This window comes from Triticum urartu, chromosome 4A (genome assembly GCF_056163025.1).
Source record: "Triticum urartu cultivar PI428250 chromosome 4A, HENAU_Tu73, whole genome shotgun sequence".
NCBI lineage: Eukaryota > Viridiplantae > Streptophyta > Magnoliopsida > Poales > Poaceae > Triticum > Triticum urartu.
Window position 1 is genome coordinate 352,237,661 of NC_141876.1, and position 19,429 is coordinate 352,257,089.

A 19,429-nucleotide genomic window follows, 5' to 3' on the forward strand; every position below is an offset into this window, starting at 1 on the left:
CCGGACCCCGAGGGAGTTCTCCCACGCCCATGAGGGACCGCAGCGGGGGTTGCCGCATGCTTGCGTGGGCGACTGTGCCCCCTCTTAGGCGGTGGTGAGCCAGGCCCCTCCTGGCGAGCTTTCCCCTTCTCGGCAGCCGAGAACCTCTTCACTAGCGTCATGGGTGTCGCGGCAAAGAAGAAGAAGCGGGCGGAATGGAGGAAGAGATGAGCAATGGGGGCCCTGCTTCTCCTCTCATTTATAGCCAAGGGGAGGCCAACCTCCGGCCTCCATGATCTAAGGTAATGATGACCTTTTTCTGCATGCAACATGGACTCGTCAAGTCGGGCAGTTGCCGAGGCAGCATGGAGAAGCGGAGACGCCCACGTCCTGTCAACCACCACGCATCAATCAAGGCCGAAGGCTGTTGGGGCCCGTGGCGCATCCGCACTTGACCCTTGGCTATGCCTCGAAGCCAAGTCCGAGCATGCCTTGGGCCCGGGGGCTAGTGTCAGTGTTCTAGGAACAGTGGTCCCCAGACTTGCCTGCCTGCGGCCCACGGTGTGGCTCCACTAACGGCCTGGTACAACCCATCTTCATGAGTAAACACTCAAGACCCTCACGAGGGGCCAAGCCTCGTGAGGCGGATGACACAAGACCTCCTTAGGGGCAGCCTCACTAGACTGGCTCGCGAGGAGCGGAGAGATCAAGGCGAGGGGCACCTCGCGAGGTTCCTGTGACGTGAGTCATGACTACCAAGGCCAGGGGGCGCCAGCGGGCGCAGAGTAGTAGTTGCCTCTTTGGTTCTAAAGAGGCAGGTGCAGTCAAGGAGTCCCGAGGCATCAGGCAAAGGTTTCCATATCGGTGCAACGAGACCAAGACCAGCAGGACGGCAGGACGGAGGTCATCGTGGAGCCCACGATGGCGTCACCACTAGAGCCTTTGGCAGGCGAAGATCACCTTTTTCAGGATAGCTTGTACTAGCTGCCCCCCTTTAACTTGGCCGTTGTGGGATCCCTTCCCACCTAAACATTTGGGAAGAGGACCATGGCCTATATAAATAGGACTAGCCACCACCATAGGCAGGGACGGATCATCTAGATCATCTCCAACCACACAAGCTCATCGAGGCTAAGAACGCATCTGTCCAGGAGGTTGTTCTTCCCTTGTACTTGTTCACTCCCAGCCTACAAGGCAATCCACTAGACCACACTGGAGTAGGGTATTACACCACATCGGTGGCCCGAACCAGTATAAACTATTGTGTCCCTTGTTCCGTGGGTTAGGCGAGCTAGGTGTTGAGATCATGGTGAGAGTGTGAGCTAGGGGGGAGAGATCTTCGTGCGCACCCCAGAGTTCATACCTCAAGGGTTTTACTGGAACCCGTAATCCGACAGGTGCCGTCGGGTGGGAGGCTGCCCTTGCGAGGAGGTGAGGCGCGCCATGGTTGCATGACCTCCCAAGCTGTGCTTCCACTCGACCGACGTGCTCCCTGAGGTCGTCGTGTGGTCGAAGAAGCTGGCTGGCACCTGGCTCCAGCTTCCGTGCTCCTTCACCGACAAACTGCCTGCCACGGGCCTCGATGGCCTCTGGCTGCAGGCCGATGGCTGTTGCAGCAAGGCCTCGTGGGTTGCGGTCGAGGTCTCCGTCGTGGGCAACGTGGCCCTGGCCCGCAGTTGGCAAACATTCACCTGTGCGCGCGGCCTAAGCGGGAGGTGCACCCTCCACTTCAAGTATGATGGTGTCACGACCCTCTTTGTGAGGGTGTTTGGGGAAGATGGTCGCCGCATAGGGTGCTGCCCCAAAGACAGCAGCGGCGACGACGAGCTCGGCCTTGATGACGACCGTGACGACGGTGAGGGCAAGCTGGCCCTTGGCGACAGCCGCAGTTCGTCCAGCGGTGGCGGCTCCTTCTCTAGCGAGAGCACTAGCAGCGGTGGCTATGACCAGCCGCCACGCCGCCGGGCTCGCTTCCAGGACGGTCGCGGGTCGTCTCGTCGCCATGCTTCGGTGAAGTGTGAGGAAGGCTCAGGCTGAGCTGAGTCCGGGAGGCCCTTGGAACTAGGCCTCGTGAGCTGCCACGGTCACTCGAGCCGCTTTTGTTTAATCTTTCCTTTCTTCCTACATTTGAAAAAGAAAGAAGAGGGCCCTGCAGGGGCGTGTAATGAACTATGGTATCTATGTTACTATGCTATGTTTATTGTTTTCACATTATGTTGTGGTGCTCATGTTCCAAATAGGTATGGCAGGATAACTTAGCTTGGTACGCTCATGGTAGTTTCCCTCCTCGTGAGAGCGCACGCTTCGTTATGCGACGAGGCCCTCTTGCTGGCGGCTCAAGGGCCATTGGCCTCGGGAGACATCTCGAAGCTGCAGAATTTTAAAAACTTGGTCGGGTGTCTTCTTCTTCCTCGTGCGATCCCTTAGGTGTAGGCTAGTCGTGGCTTAGTGCACCGCGTCGCAGTACCCGAGGGGCATGGACCTTAAGGGGGCACGTAGGTCACGAGCTTACTCGAGGGCATCTCGCGAGGATAAAAAAAGCCAAGGCCCTGGGGAACAGGTCTCTGGCGAAGTATATTCGTGGCGCGGGGCGGGCCCGACACGCACACACATACCTGCCCAGCCCCCGCGCGTGAGACGCGCGAGGAAACGCGGCGGGCAACTGCCGCCCCTCCTGGGCCAAGATTGACGGTCAAGAGAAAAGGCGAGAGGAATCCAACTTGGCAATCCAAAATGCGAGAACTCCAAATTCCATTACGAAAGATTGCAAACCAACTACATAAAGCAAGCAAATGAACAACCGCGTCCGGCACCTAATGTAATCTTCTCACCAGCGCGGAGCTAAGTGCTGCCACTAGGACGTGGGAGGGAGCCCCCGAGGCCCGAGGGCGGCTCTCCGGAGACTCCAGGGCGTGTAGAGACCCACTCATTATTACATGAGAGTGTCACGAGCGGAGACCTTCACAGGCACTGGGCCTTGCTTCATGGGTAGAACTTCTGGAGGTGCTGGATATTCCAGGCGTTCTGGATGGGGATCCCGTCCTGCATCTCCAGGCGCACGGTGCCAGGCCTGGAGACGCGGGCGACCCTAAACGGGCCCTCCCACATGGGTGAAAGCTTATGCAACCCTTCCCTGGAGAGCACCCGCCGTAGGACGAGATCTCCCACCTCGAGCGTCCTAGAGCAACGCTGCGGCAGTGATACCGCCGCAGTGCCTGCTGGTACCTTGCCGCTCGGAGCGAGGCTTGACGGTGGCGTTCCTCCCCCTGCACGAGGTCCATCCCCCGCCTGGCGTCCTAGCGTGCCTCGTCAAACGCCAAGACCTGTGAGGAGCGACGCCTGACCTCATGTGGGAGAACCGCTTCAGCTCCGTAGACAAGGAACAATGGAGATTCGCCTGTCGGCTTGGTCGCGGTGGTGCGAATGGACCACAGCACGGACTGGAGCTCATCGAGCCAGCCCCTGCCGCAGGTGTCAGATTACGGGTTCTGGCAAACCCTTGTGAGGTTCGATCTCTAGGGTGCGCACGAAGAACACTCTCTTCCTAGCTCGCTCGCTCAACGATCCCACGGCCTAGCTCGACGGACCCAAAGTACAAGAGACACGGGGGTTTATACTGGTTCGGGCCACCTTGCGGTGTAATACCCTACTCTAGTGTGTGTTGGATTGCCTCGAGGGGCTGAGGATGAACTAGTACAGTGGATGGACAGCCTCAGGAGGTGAGGTGTTCTTGGGCTTGCTGAGCTGATGTGTGTGACGATGATTTGAAAAGTTCTCCCACTACGGTGGTGTCTAGGTCCTATTTACAGTGGCCTTGGTCCTCTTCCCAAATGTTAGGTGGGAAGGGATCCCACAACGGCCAAGTTTGAAGGGGGACAACTAGTACAAGCTATCCTGACAAAATGTGGTCTTCGCCTGCCAAAGGCTCTGATGGTGATGCTGTTGTGGGCTCCACGATGACCTCCGTCCTACCGTCCTGGCGGTCTTGGTCTTCTTGCACTGATAAGGAAACCATTGCCTGATGCCTCGGGACCCCGCGCCTGCGCTTGCCTCCTTAGCACCAAAGAGGAAACTGGTACACTGCGCCCGCTGGCGCCCGCCTAGCCTTGGTCATCATGGCTCACGTCACGTGAACCTCGCGAGATGCCCCTTGCATAGATATCTCCACTCCTCGGGATCTGGACTAGCGAGGCCACCCCCAGGAAGGTCTTGGTGCCGTCCGCCTCGCGAGGCTTGGCCCCTTGTGAGGGTCTTGGGTGGTCGCTGCCGAAGCTGGGCCGTACTAGGCCATTGGTGGAGCCACGCCTCGGGCCGCAGGTAGGCAAGTCTGGGCACCCCCAGTCCCAGAACGCCGACAGTAGCCCCCAGGCCCAAGGAGCACTCGAACTTGGCTTTAGTGCGAAGCCAAGGGCAAGTGCGGAGCGCCGTGGGCCCCAATGGCCTGCGGCCTTGATTGACGCATGGCGATTGATGGGATGTGGGTGCCTTCGCTTCCCCACGCTGCCTTGGCAACCGTTCAACTTGACGAGACCCTGCTGCATGCAGGAGAAAACCATCATTACCTGCGATCATGGAGGCTGGCGGTTGGCCTCCTTCTGGCTATAAATGAGGAGAGGGGCGGAGCCCCCGTTGCTCATCTCCTTCTCCATGCCACCTGCTTCTTCTTCCTGCTCCTCGTCTCTCCATATTGCCGTGACACTCATGGCGCCGATAAGGAGATTCTTCGTCGCTGAGAAAGGGAAAACCCCCCTTGAAGAGCAGAGGCCACTTTTGCCAAAGAAGAGGTTCGTCTGCTCCCGCGATGCCGTCATGTGGTAGGAGGTGACGAGACCTTGGTACCTGTTGCCCTTGTATGCCCATGTGGAAGGTCCGGAGGACGAGGCAGCACCCCGCGTGCTCATGTCACGATCGTGGTGGCCAGGCTATGGTGGCACTTGCCGCTGGTCCATGAACTCATGCCAAGGGCTCCTCGCGCAAGCTCGTGGTGTGGGCGGCGATGCCACCACACGCATGGATCAGATTCCCACAGTTCTGTGCTGAAGAGATGCCGCCGAGACGGCCGCTTGAGCTGTGGTTGCAACATGCCGAGTGTAGCACACCGATGATGGGCGCGGAGGTCGAGGTTGTCTCCCTGGAAAGATCTTCATGACTCGTGGATGGGGCGAAGTCACCTGCGCTTGCCATACGGAGGGGCCCCTCGCCATCCACTTTGAGTACGACGACGCCTCCATGATGTTCTTCAAGGTCTTCGACATGGGAGGCCACCACCTAGAGTGCTTCCCTGGAGGGGGCCACCAGGATGGCGCGGCAGCGGGCGTCGAGCCTGCCCCCGGTCCTGCTGGCAGTTCCTCCAATAGCAGCGACGACTCGTGGGAGTCCAGTGAATCTCCCGAGCTTGACGAATCTCCGGAGATGAGCAACGATAGCTATGTACCACCGAGCTCTCGTCGTGCCCGGAACGCGGCAGCAGCGTCTGCTCGTCGTCGCCGATAATCTGGATGGGGTCGGCGTTGGCCCCTCATGGCCCACTATTGATGATGGCATCGATGGCGACCCTTGTATGTAGGACCCCTTGAAGTTTTTCTTCCTTTGTTCCCTGTGAGGAATCGAAACAAACCCCATGGGGGTGTGTAAGGAATCTGCAATGCTTTTGCTCCGATGCTTATTGCCCCTACTATGAGATTTGTGGTTGCACGTCTTGCTTCGGGACTATACCCCTTTTCGTTCTCGCGGTAGCTTAGCGCTCTACACCGACCGGTCCCAGTCCCCAGGCAGGCTTCAGCTGTCGCTGGTATGCCAGGTTGCGATGTCGTGGTCAAGGCTAGGAGGTGAGCGGCCCGAGGTCTGATAAGAGCTCCCGAGGCGCGATGCTTGAGAGGTCGCCATTGGCGTGCAAGCAACATCCTGAAGGTAGAAAAGGAAGGCGACATTGCTAGAGCAAGGCTACCCGAACTAAAAAATTCCAATTGCGGTGTTGTGCTACGTGAGTATGTGACTTATCTTCTCGAGTCCTAGGTGGTCCCTTGTATGGCGTCTGGTTTGCGCTTCAGTGGCGGTGTTACTGGGCAAGGCTCACGCTGGCTCCCCCATTCCTTGCTCATCTAAATGCTCTGCATCCTCGGGTCCTGACCCTCGATCAAGCTCAGCCGCTGCTGGTATGCCAGGTCGCGGTGCCCTGGTCAAGGCTAGGGGGTGAGGGCTAGAGAGTCACTAGGAGCTCTTGAGGCGCGATGCTCAGGAGCCCCCCTTTAATGCGCAAGCGAATCACGCGAAAGGAGGGCAGCCGACGAGGCCACCCGTAGCGAGGGGAGAATATAGCTTGTAATCGCGCTTGCTGTCCAGTCGCTGGTCTTTCCGCAAGAAAATGAAGGCACCAAGGGCCTGGTGAGGTGACGTGCGCGGGGCGTGCCGCGAGCGAGAGCTCGACCACTCAGGTTTGTCAGTGTTGTAGGGACGGACCCGAGCACAAGCGCCGTGCCAGCATGTGTAGCCCCTATTGCGGGATGAGCTGGAGGCTGGTCAGTAACGCAGGTGGCGCGAAGGACAACAAGCAAGCAGGTGATAATCATAAGGTAACTCATGCAAGGAGGCAAGCTAGTTCAGATAAATGCAAGGACGATACATGCCGCAGGGACGGACCCGTGGGGCCTGGGGATGATGCAGCCCCAGGGGCGCCCCCCGACAGAGTAAGCTAGATATGCAAAAGGGATGCACGTCGCAGGGACAGGCCCGTGCGACTTTGGGATGATGCTGGCCGAGGGGCGCCCCAACTGAATGAATCGGAAAGAGTCACCTGGTACCACTGCTGGAGAGGTGTGAAGTGGCCGGGGAAGCATGCTGAAGGAGTTGCTCCTCACGAGTCGCCTCGGTCCAGAGCCTCGGGAGGCATTGGGGGCCCAGGCGGCTCATGAAGAACCATCGCCATCTGTGCCAGAACTGTGTGATGCCGGGCCTCCTAAGTCGCCAGAATGCTCCGTAGGTGGTGCTGGAAGGTGACGGCCATGTTCGGCAAGCCGAATGGCATGCGAACATAGCTCTGAGGTGGGCCCTCGTACCGAACAACACGCGAAGACTAGAAACGCTCCTGAGATGCCGCCCTGTTGAGTCCTGGGATGTCAACGCAAACGCGCAGCTCATCGTGCTCGCCAGGACGAGGAGCTGCGCCAGGTGGTGGGCGGCGGTCGCCACGCATGATTTTCGCCTTTTGGATCTCCTCAATTGCCTTGGTGATGAATTCCTGAGCACCAGGCACTCCACGCCTTGTGCCCTTGTGGGGGAAGCATGCGTTGAAGAATGCCTCCACGTGGTGCCCGAGCGCCTCCCTCGTGACATTGACTAGGTCAGAGGCTCTCCAAAAGAGCCCCCGAGCCCAACCTGAGGAGGGCGCAGGGCGCGCCTTCCTATGCGAGAGTGGGAGCCGCCCCATCCGTGGGCGCGGGCCCTGAGGCGGTGCCGCTGGAGACTCTGCCCTCCTAAAGCACTTGGCGAAGCAGCTGCTTCTTCTTCTTAGGGACAACCTCAGGAGGGTAGACGGCGCCTTCGTTATCTGGGTCTTCGGCCGCTGCAGCCTGGTAAGCGCGCTCGAGAGAGCACACTGCGTCCCTTTCCTCGTAGGCGATCGTGATGATGCCGCAACTTCCTAGCATCTTGAGAACATTGTAGCCATGACGAGTCACTGCAATAAACTTGGCCAGGGCTAGATACGAAGGATGGCATTGTATGGCAGGCGGATCTGGGCGACGGTGAAGTCGATGAGCTCGGTGCGGTAGTTGTCACGCTTGCTGAAGGTAACAGGGAGGCGGACCTACCCTATCGGGGTGGTGGAGCCGTCGGTCACTCCTGAGAAGGGCTTGGTTGGCTGCAGCTGATCATACGACACTTGGAGGCGGTCGAACATTTCAACGGAAAGGACATTGAGCCCTGCGCTGCCGTCGATGAAGGTCTTGGTGACGAGGACATTGCTGATGATGGGCGAGCAGAGCATCAGGAGGGCGCCGACAGTTGCCGCGCACTTGAGCTGGTCGGATGAGTTGAAGGTAATGGTGTACTTGGACCACCTGAGCGGGCGCTTGGCCTCGAGCCTGGGAAGGGCCCCATTCACCTCACGAGCAAACTGCTTGAAGATGCGCTGAGAGGCTGGGGCCTGAGTGCCACCCAAGATGCAAGCTATGGTGCACGGCTCCCCCAGCCCCCTCGTCCTGGTGATGGTCGTCGTTCATCCTCGGTGGTAGCGGTAGCGGAGGGAGCCCGGCCTTGCCCTGCAGATGGTCCTCATGAGGCTAGTCTCTCCAGGCGCCCGAGCAAGGCTGGTCGCGCCACTCCTGGCGGGGGCCGCGATCGTCCCAATGTCCTCTAACTCGGCCTCCTCCACGGTCGTAGCCTCGGTCGTTGCACTCGGGGCGTGGACCGAAGCGCCCGTCGGGGATGGCCCTGAGCTCCTGATAGTCGTTGGTGTTGTGGCTGTGCACGTTGTGGAAGGCACAGAACGGGTGGTTGGCCTTGGATGACTCGGGGTGGTTGCAACCGCGCTTCATATCCGGCTCCGCCACGAGCACGACAACCCCCTTGCGCTTCACGTCCTTGGTCTTAGCCTTCGTGTCTTCTGGGTCGGCGACTAGAAGCTCGAGAAGGGAGAGACATCCCTCCTCAGCTCTCGCGCACTTGGCCGCCATGTTGAATATCTCTAGAGCTGTGCATAGGTCCTCGTGTATGGAGAGCTCCTCCTTCATCTTGACATCATGGAAGATGTCGGAAAATGCTGAGATGACTGCCTCGTCCGTCACCTTGGGGATCTTGAGGCGAACGCTGTTGAAGCGCTGAATGTACTTCTGCAGGGTCTCCCCTGGCTGCTGCTTGATGCGCCGCAGGTCACCAGCGGCAGGCAGGCGGTCGCGAGTGCCTTGGAAGTTGGCGACGAAGCGCTCGTGCATCTCTCCCCAGGAGGAGATCGATCCCGCGGGCAGGTTCAACAGTTATGAGCGCGCGCCATCTTTGAGAGCCATGGGAAACCAGTTCTCCATGACTTTCTTGTCGCCGTTGGCCGCCTCGATGCTCAGCTCGTAGAGCTGCAAGAACTCGGTGGAGTCGTGAGTGCTGTTGTAGCGCGGAGGCAGGTTGGGCTTGAACTTGCCGGGCCAGACAATGTTGTGCAGCTTAGGGGTGAAGGCGCGACAGCCCGCTGTGTTCACTGGAGCCCATCGTGGAGGTGGAGCCTGATCTTGGTACCCACGTGCTGCCGCCGCAGGCGGCACGCGATCTTGACGTGGTGGTGCAGGGAGTGCAGGAGAATCTTCTTCCGGCCGCGGGATTTCCTGGCAACTGCCTTCTTCACGTGCGGGCGCCCTGCGCGGTGGGTCGCGCCACAGGGCCGCGCGTCTTGGTGCGAGGGCAACATCCTGATGTGGAGGTGGCGGAGGGGCTCCATGGGTTACGTTGGCCACAGCAGGGGGCGGGCGAGGCATCGAGAGAGACGGCGCGGGAGAGCCCCCAGCGACGCTGACAAGCTCGGCGATGCGGTCCAGCCAGTCTTCGTAGAGGTCGTCGACGGGGCAGTAACGCAGGAGCTCGCGTGGCATGAGCAGCGTGGCCTACGCGGGCGTGGGTGTGCAATGAGCGTGGGATGACGAGCTGGTCGTCGTCAGCGACGGGGTGGCGGTGCGTCCGACCCGCTGCACAGAGGGGTGCAGCGACGAAGTTTGCTGCTTGTTGTGACATCCCTAGCTTTACCTTGCACTAGGCTAGCACTTGTCAGTTGCATCATGTTTAAATTTTATGTAAAGCTGAAATGGGGATTGATCAAACCCTAGCACCAGAAAGAATTCAAATAGGTTCAAATAAAATCTTTTAAAAGAACCCAAAATGCCTTTGAAAATGTTCATGATTTCTGATGAAGGTGAAGACCTCTGCCAAAAATGATGAGCATACTTCTTGGCCATTTATGGATTTTTCAGTTAAATCATATTGTATTTGAATTGGAGCATTTAATGCCTGTAAATATTTTAAATGCTTCAATACTTCTGAAAGCAATTGGGGGCTGTTGGAAATAATTCAAATATTGCCCACAAATATTTTCAGGATTTTACGAAATGAGTTAGTATTTCTACTAATTCAAAACAGATCAAAATAATTAGAAAACAGAAAATAAAAGAGAGTGAGAGAAAGAACAAGGGACTTACCTGGCTGGTCCAGTTACTGTGCAGCCCAGCCTACCGCAGCCGCCACCGTCTTCAACCTCCTGCCATTAGGCAGGAGGGCATGTGCCTGACGCGCGCGCACGCACCGGCCGCCTCCTGCTTGCCTCCTCGCCGCTGGACTGACCCGAGGGCGCCACGCAACCCCCTGGTCACTCCCCCCTCTCTCCCGTGTCTCTCCCTCGTCTGCCCTCTCCCCCGAGCACCATCGAGCGGAGCTCGTCGCCGCCGACACCGTTCACCGCGGCCACCGGCCCTCCCTCGCCCATCCAGCGTGTCCAGAAGAATCGCCATCATCCCCTGCATCATCTACACCAAGCCGTTTGACGCCGGGAAGCCTGCAAGGACGCCAGCGACCCCTTCCTCAACCTCCGGTCCCCGAGATCGCCGGCGACCCCGCGCTCGCCTTGCTACCACCCCGACCTCGCTGACCCACTCGTCGTGACCGCTGTGAGCCACTGACCTTCCCCCTCCTCTTCTTTTCCTTCCCCGTGCGCCGTAGCGACTACACCGCGCTCACCCGCACGCGCCACCGCCCGCGCTCGTCGCCGGTGATGCTCTGGTGACCATTTGGTCCCGGGAATGCGCCCAACGCGCTCCCTGCATCACGTAGAGCCTTTGTAGCACCTCCCCACGCTCATTTGCGCACCGCAGCCCATCCCCGCTTGCACCCGAGCAATGGCCGCTGCAAACCTCGTCGCCGGCGCTGCTCCCGGCCACCCCAGCCTCCGCCACTGCCACCGTTCGATGCGCCACTCCACCCTCTTCCCATAGATGCTCCCTGCGTGCGAAAAGATCCCCTGTGGGTGGATCCCGACGCGCTCCGCCGCGTCTGGCGGCTAAACGTATATGTGGTGTTACATGCTAGATCGGTGTGACTTAGAATGAGGGTCCTGACAGCTTTGGTATCAGTGCCTGACTGCCTGTAGGATTACCAAGCCAAACTGGTCGAAGTTGAGTCTAGAAATGCTTTAGTTATATAAGGGAATTGATTGTGGATGGGAACGTAATGCTCTTTTTACTCCTTTACCTTATGCCCTTCTGATCTGAGTCAACCTCTTGTTTTCTATGTGGATTAAGAACTAGTCTTCTCATCTTTCTATCAGGATCACATGTTACTAATCTGTAGACTTATAAGATTGATGGTTTCAAGCCCCAGTTCAGGTCCTACTACTTCCGTGTGTTGACAGTTGATCCCAAAACCTTGATATTGTGATGTTAAGTGGTTATTCCACCATTTTACAGGATGTCTCAAATCTTTTTGAGCATTTATAGCCGTTATGCTGTCCGGGCCATCCCAGGTTTCTAAATAGTCTGATGCATTTGCGAATCCCTTCTTTCCGTTCCCGATGTCCCTTTGGGCCAGTTCAACCACACTAATCGGTGAGTTGAGGTACTTTATTGCCTCGACATATATGTTGAGCCATTATTATGACCCTAGGCATCTTAGAGAACCACCCATAATCTAGCCATGCTTTATATTCCCAGTGTGATGATTCTGGCCACCATTCTCAAGAGCATCCCGCGATGCTACTTAGTAGTATGTATTCTACTCTGGGTTTCTGAACCCGAGATTCACCCTACTTACTTCATGTTGATAGTGTTGCTAGTTCCTTTAGGATATTAGTTACCTTTGCGATAGTCCTCGAGGTCCGTGGTATTTCCTTCTTCCAAATATCATGAACTGCTTATGGAAGAAGTTCTCTGAACCAAAAGATCACAAGAAAAGTGCTCTTGATGAGTTCTCCATTCTTAATGTGACTCTGCCAAATCTACCTTCTGCACAGTTTATCCGGAAGAAATATGTTGAACTTTGTTCGACATGCTAATCTATGCATCCACAACTCAGAAAATCATATGTTCCTTGAGTTGTCCCTCTTTAGTTGTTTTATGACCTCCATCTATCATTTGATAGTCAAGAGTATGCGTGCATTGCTTCATTGATGCCTATTATTCTTGTGGTCCATCAAGCCATTCTATTCCAGAATGACTAGGAGAAACAAACTCCAGTACCTTATCCATCTCTGGGATTGGGTCAAAGTAGTTGTATTCCACGGATCAAATTGCCAATCCAGCTTTTGTTCTGTTCTACCTTGGAGTGCTACCCTCTTTATGTCAGGAATATAATAGGATTCCACAACATCTTATGAGTTCTTGACGTAGTGATACTTATCGCCATAACCATTCATTCCTCGGGCACCATGTTATTGTAACTGGAATGCCGACTGATGAATCATGATGTCTGAAATCAATACTCCTAGCAACCTCGTTGCTTGGTAGTAAATGGACAATGATTTCATTCTTAGTGTGTTGACTATTGAATCACCACTCTAAGATTGGTTGTGTAACCTAGTCCTTAGTTCTGGTGCACTCTTCTATCGATGAGTTAGGATTTTGCCAAACCATCGCTCTTTTGATCATATCATTTTGCCAAGCCATTGTTCTCGAGCTTAGTAACATATCGGTGGTTCGCGATTTTCCAGATATCTTCACGGAAGTATCACCAGGTTATTCCCTCACCGTTATGTTGAGCTCATGATGAAGTTGGTTTTCTTCTAAACCACCCCTTCTCCAAGAATCTGTGTTGGGTACCCCTGACCTAGTTGGTTAAGCTAAACAACAACTTGGAGAGTTGGAGGATAAAAGCTTTTTCTAACTTAGTTCGTTCCAATGGGATATCTTTTGTGTATGTGTGTTGAAGAAACATGATATCTTCATTGATTGGTCCTCGTAGTCAATTGTTGGACCTATTGTCTTATCCAAATCTTTGATTTGCGTATGGGCTATCGTCAAATCAAATCAGAACCAACGATGTTCGCAATGTTGTCTCACTCACGGTTGTCCCTCGGGCATACACCATTATACCTTTTGGGTCTAACCAATGCTATCACCTTGTTCACATAATTGTGGAACTCCACTTATATGGAAACCTGGATGAATTGTTGTTGGGCCCATAGACAACGTCTTTATCTCCTCCATGATTCATGTTGAACATTAAGCTAGTGTTGGAAACTTTTGAAAGCATTTCTTCATGCTAGCTCATGAAGCATATGTTTGGATAAAAGAAGTGACTTCCTCTAATTCATGTGCATACGGTGCAAGTTGCCGCCTTGAATTCGTGAAAGTTTATTTTTGCCTCATCTGGAATCATCCCAATTTAGTCATGCATGTGTGAAGTGCTCTATGGTTTGATAGGTTGGCCGCCTCCACTCCATATGTGTTCCTAGCACACCAAGCCACTGATTGATTTGTTCGAGGAAAAGGAGTTGCTCTGCGAATACTAGGTCATGCATAAGATTCCAATATCCTCGATGATGGTTCCCCACCTGAACCCGGTAGTGTTTTGTTGTAAGACTACTATGTGGCCATGCTTGTCTTAGACAATGTGTTCACAGGTATGTAGCAGAACCAGGTCATGTTTTGGAGCTTGCTATCGTAGTTCATTTCCCGAGAATCTCGCAACTTCATCTCGTCGGTTTTTGTTGCAAACTTTCTTTTCCAGAAATGACGTCCGAAATATCCCGTTACCAACCAGATCTGAATCTCAGGCAGATATGATGGTTGGAACATTCCCAACATTTGCATTTTGTTACCAGCTTGCACCCGTCTTTGTGCCATTTTACTATGGGATGCCTTCTTAGTAATTCTTATTTAGGATCATCTTCAAAAGTGGTCCTACCATGGGTCCGATCCATTTCCGATGATAAGCCAAAATCATCCTTTGCGTTGTCTTCAACAAGGTAGTCCACATCATCCATTCTAGTATGAGTATGCCATTTCTCCGAACTCTTTGAAACGATCAATTGTGATTTTCCTTAGGCTGGTATAGAGAGTTTCAATGATCTCTGTATCAAAAGTAATTCTTTTTATCACTTAGGGGAATAGTTCAGTCAGTCACCTTCCATAAGGTGCCCCGCTGTGGTATTAAGGGCAATATATCTCCTCGCTACTCTGAAACTAATGCACCATCCTATTTAAGCGTGGAATTGTTGCCTACCAATTTGAACCTTTGTCATATGTTTCTCATCCATCATCTCTAATGTGTGTTTTGCGTCTCAGCTCAAGAGATGTTTTTACGTCTCATTCTGTGAGTTGATCTTGAGTGCTTGATCTTTGAGGAGATTGATTCCTGTAGAGCTTCGATCTGTCATCATCGTGTTGGATGAAGATCTCGAAAGCAAAGATGCCGAGAACAATTTGAGGCAATGAATCAACATCTTAGAGAAGGGAAGGTGGATCATGAGATTGTGTTAGCTTTGTGTCCCCTCCTTCTACCTACCTCATGTCTTGAATCTCGGGACGAGATTCTTGTTTAGTGGGGGTGAGTTGTCACATCCCTAGCTTTACCTTGCACTAGGCTAGCACTTGTCTGTTGCATTATGTTTAAATTTTATGTAAAGCTGAAATGGGGATTGATCAAACTCTATCACTAGAAAGAATTCAAATAGGTTCAAATAAAATCTTTTCAAAGAACCCAAAATGCCTTTGAAAATGTTCATGATTTCTGATAAAGGTGAAAACCTCTGCCAAAAATGATGAGCATATTTCTTGGCCATTTATGGATTTTTGAGTTAAATCACATTGTATTTGAATTGGAGCATTTAATGCCCATAAATATTTTAAATGCTTCAATACTTCTGAAAGCAATTTAGGGCTGTTGGAAATAATTCAAATAATGCCCACAATTATTTTAAGGATTTTACAAAATGAGTTAATTTTCTACTAATTCAAAACAGATCAAAATAATTAGAAAACAGAAAATAAAAGAGAGGGAGAGAAAGAACTGGGCACTTACCTGGCTAGCCCAGTTACTGTGCAGCCCAGCAGCAGCCCAGTCCACCGCAGCCGCCACCGTCTTCAACCTCCTGCCAGTAGGCAGGAGGGCGTGTGCCTGACACGCGCGTGCACGCGCCGGCCACCTCCTGCTTGCTTGCTCGCCGCTGGACTCACCCGAGGGTGCCACACAACCCCCTGGTCACTCCTCCTCTCTCCCGTGTCTCTTCCTCATCTGTCCTCTCCCCCGAGCACCATCGAGCGGAGCTCGTCGCCGCCGACACCGTTCACCGCAGCCACTGGCCCTCCCTTGCCCATCCAGTGTGTCCAGAAGAATCGCCATCGTCCCCTGCATCTTCTACACCAAGCCGTTTGACGCCGGGAAGCCTGCAAGGATGCCAGCGACCCCTTCCTCAACTTCCGGTCCCCGAGATCGCCGGCGACCCCGCGCTCGCCTCGCTGCCTGCCCGACCTCGCTGACCCGCTCGTCATGACCGCTTTGAGGCATTGACCTTCCCCTCCTCTTCTTTTCCTTCCCAGTGGGCCGTAGCGACTGCACCACGCTCACCCGCATGCGCTGCGCCCGCGATCATCGCTGGTGACGCTCCGGTGACCATTTGGTCCCGGGAATGCACCCAACGCGCTCCCCGCATCGTGTAGAGCCTTCGTAGCACCTCGCCATGCTCATTTGCGCACTGCAGCCCATCCCCGCTTGCACCCGAGCTCCGGCCGCCGCAAACCTCATCGCCGGCGCTGCTCCCGACCACCCCAGCCTCCGCCACCACCACCGTTGGATGCGTCACTCCACCCTCTTCCCGTAGCTTCTCCCTGCACGCCAAAAGAGCCCCTGTAGGTGGATCCCGACGCACTCTGCCGCGTCCGGCCATGCCGGGAGCTAAACGCCGGCAGGTTGTCCACTTTGACCGGCGGGGTTTGACCCTGTTTGACCAGGGGTTTGACCCCTCTCTCTCACTGACATGAGGACCCCACCCTGCTAACTAAGTTAGTTAGGGCTAATCCTATTTAGGTTGGTGATGTTAGCCACTCACAAGTGGTCCCTAGCCCCTGTTAATTAGCTAAGTGTTAAATTAACTTAATTTTAAACCCACAGCCACTCACGTGTGGGTCCAGGGACTAATTAGCCTAGATTAACCTTTAGTTAGTGCTAATTAACCCTGTTAGTTCACTAAGTCACTGACCAGTGGATCCCACTGCTCAGGTTTGACCTGGACCGGCCCTGTTGACTGCGGACATCACCATGACATCACCCTGACGTAATAAGTGTTTTTTTTCTGGATTATTTATAATTCAGGAAAATTCCAGAAATTGATAAAACTTCTATAATTCATATAAAATCAACCGTAACTCCAAATGAAATAATTTATATATGAAACATTATCAGAAAAATTCAAGGAATCCATCTTTACCATTTTCATGCATGTTTGAACAACTTATACCTGCTGATCAGGTCAAAACAAATGATTGGCATTTAAATAATCACATATGGAGCTTGAATTTGAACCCCCTTGTTCATTTATAGCTATACTATCTTCAGAAGTGCAGGCAAGCAGAACCCCCTTGTTCATTCCGATACAATCCCACTATCTCGCTTTTGCTCTCTTTTACTGCATTAGGACAACAACGATTCAACTGTTACATGCTGTGATAGTTGAACCCCTTTCCTCTGCATGACTTGTCATTGCCACAGTAAATAGCTGAAACCCACTACATGAGTAGGAGTTGTTTGAGCCCTAATGTGCCTACTCATTCATGCCTGTTTGTCATGCCTGCTATTACTTAGAGTTGTGTCAGGTCTGATTCATCAGGGATGAATTGGAAAGGTGTGAACATGTCCTACTGTTGAGAGCTAAGTGTGTGAACATGATTTGGTAAAGGTAGCGGTGGGAGGCCATGTAGGAGTACATGGTGGGTTGTCTTATTGAAACCGTCCTCAGGAACTGAGTTCTGTGTTTGTGATCCATGAATAGTTACTAACACACATTGTGTTCTGGTAACTCGACCCCTCTCGGCTTATTAACCACCTCGATCTCTGTCCAGGAGTTGCAACTAGTATCTGGTGTTTGTAGGTTGTGTTAGTAGTCCACCAAGTGGCACCCGGTACAGGTGGGCTTGGGAAAAACTAGGCACCGTGGCACGGTGTACTGTCACAGCCCTAGAATTGTTTGGAGATAGTTGCATCAGTGAGCATCATGCATCCTGTTAATTTCAAGAAACTTGAAATGAGGAAAGTGAAAGCCTCAGAAATCAATTTAAAAGAAGGGCAAGAACCCTTTAAACTGCATTCATTGTTTCCAAAATGCCTTCATAAATGTTTGTTAATTTTTGGCAAGGCTTTGAGACCAAACCAAAAATAGGGAACATTTTTGTGGAATATTTTGGACACTGAATTTAAATCACTATCCTATTTGAATTTGGAAATATACCCAAATATATATATAGGATATATCTCCAAATACCTCTGATATAATTTATGTGCATTTGGAAAAGTCCATTTTGCAACATGAAATTATTAGAGGATAATTGACACTGTTTTTGAAACTGTTTTGAATTTTAAAAGCAATGGCAAAGATAAAATAAAAACAAACAGAACAAAAAAACAGAAACAAAGAGAGAGAGAGAGAGTTACCTGGACTTACCTCGGCCCACCAACCTGTTGCCGGCCCAGCTTCACCGGCCCAGCCCACCACCACAGCCGCCTCTGTCGTCTTCCTCCCCGTTCCAGTAGACAGGGCGCGTGCTCGTCGCGCGCGCGCCAGCTCCTGCTTCCACCGCGACGCCCCGACTCTTCTGAATGCGCCCTGGAGACGCTCTCGACCCCCTGCGTCTCTCCCCTCTCGCTCTGGACCCCCTCCCCCTCCTCTGCTCTCTCTCACGCGCACGGCCGAGCGAGACCGTCACCGCCGCTTGCCGTCACCGCGTCCACCGTGTTCCCCGAGCCGCCCCGAGCTATCCCCGAGCTCCGCCACCTCGTTCCCTACCTCCTCACCGAGCCAAGCTACCGGAAGGGCCCCAAAGTGCCCGCCGCTTTTCCCCTCCTCGGCCACCGGAGATTCGCCTCGCCGCCCAGCTCCGGCCTTCCCCGAGCCCGCTTCGACGCCTGCTGCAACCGCTGTGAGCTGCTGCTGCTCCTCCCCCTCTCCGTTTTCTCGGTTGCACGCCATAGTCGCCGTTTCACCGATGACCGAACTCCGCCGCCGCCTGCGCTCGCTGCCGCCGACGCTCCGGTGACCATTTGGCCCCGGGCGCGTGTCCACCGAGCTCGCTGCACCGCGTAGATCATCTCCAGTGCTTCGCCCCGACCGTTTACATACCGCAGCCGCGCTCCCGCGCACACCAGAACGCCGGCCGCCGCGGCCGAGCTCCTCGTCGTCGTCTCCGGCCGCCCCAGCCCCTGCAACCACCACCGTTGGATGCGCCGCATCGCGGCCGTTCCAACGAGACCAGCCCCGCTTGCTCCCGTCGCCTGAGTTGGCCGGGCAGGCAACGCTGCCTCGTCTTGGTTACGCGGCGATTAGCCGCCGGTGATAGCCACTGTTTGGGGATTAAACACCCCGCTAACTAAGCCTCTAAGCCACTGACAGCCGGGCCCCACTGCCTAATTAACCGTCTAACTAAAATAGATTAAGGTTAAGCTAATTGTAGTGGCCCCACGTGCAGTTTTGACTATGGTGACGTGTTCATTAACCGGGCCCCACCTGTCTGTGACCCTAGGCAGCACTGGGTCACTGACCAGTGGGTCCCACTAGTCAGGTTTGACCTGGACTACGTCTGTTGACCAGAAGACGTCAGCATGATGCAAGGCTGACGCAGTAAATGCTTTTCTGTATTTTTAAATAAATCTAAATGATTTATTTAATTCCAGAAAATAGCCAAAACTTCTAAAATTCATAAAAAATTATCTATAACTCAGAATGAAATAAATTATATATGAAAAATTATCAGAAAAATTGAAGGAATCTGTTTATGGCATTTGCATTCATGTTTGAACAACCTAGGGTTGCTGTACAGGGCAATTTGCATAATTGACATTTAAATAAGCACATATGGAGTTTGAATTTGAACCCTTGGTTCAGACCAACTTCATTTAATATGATTGCTAGTTGCATTAGGCCAATAAATAGCATATTGCCATGTCACATTCATGCATCATATTGTTGCATTGCATTGATTGTGTCCTTCTCTGTTTGCCGGTAACCGTCCCCTCTCAGACGGCAATGTTTCCGACGACGTGATCGATGACACCGATGAAGAACTATATTAACTTCAGAAGTGCCAGGCAAGCAAAACCCCCTTGTTCATTCCGATACAATCCCACTCTCTCGCTCCTGCTCTATTTTACCGCATTATGACAACAACGATTCAACTGTTACATGTTGCGGTAGTTGAACCCTTTTCCTCTGCATGACCTGTCATTGCCACAGTAAATAGATGAAACCCACTAGCATGAGTAGGAGTTGTTTGAGCCC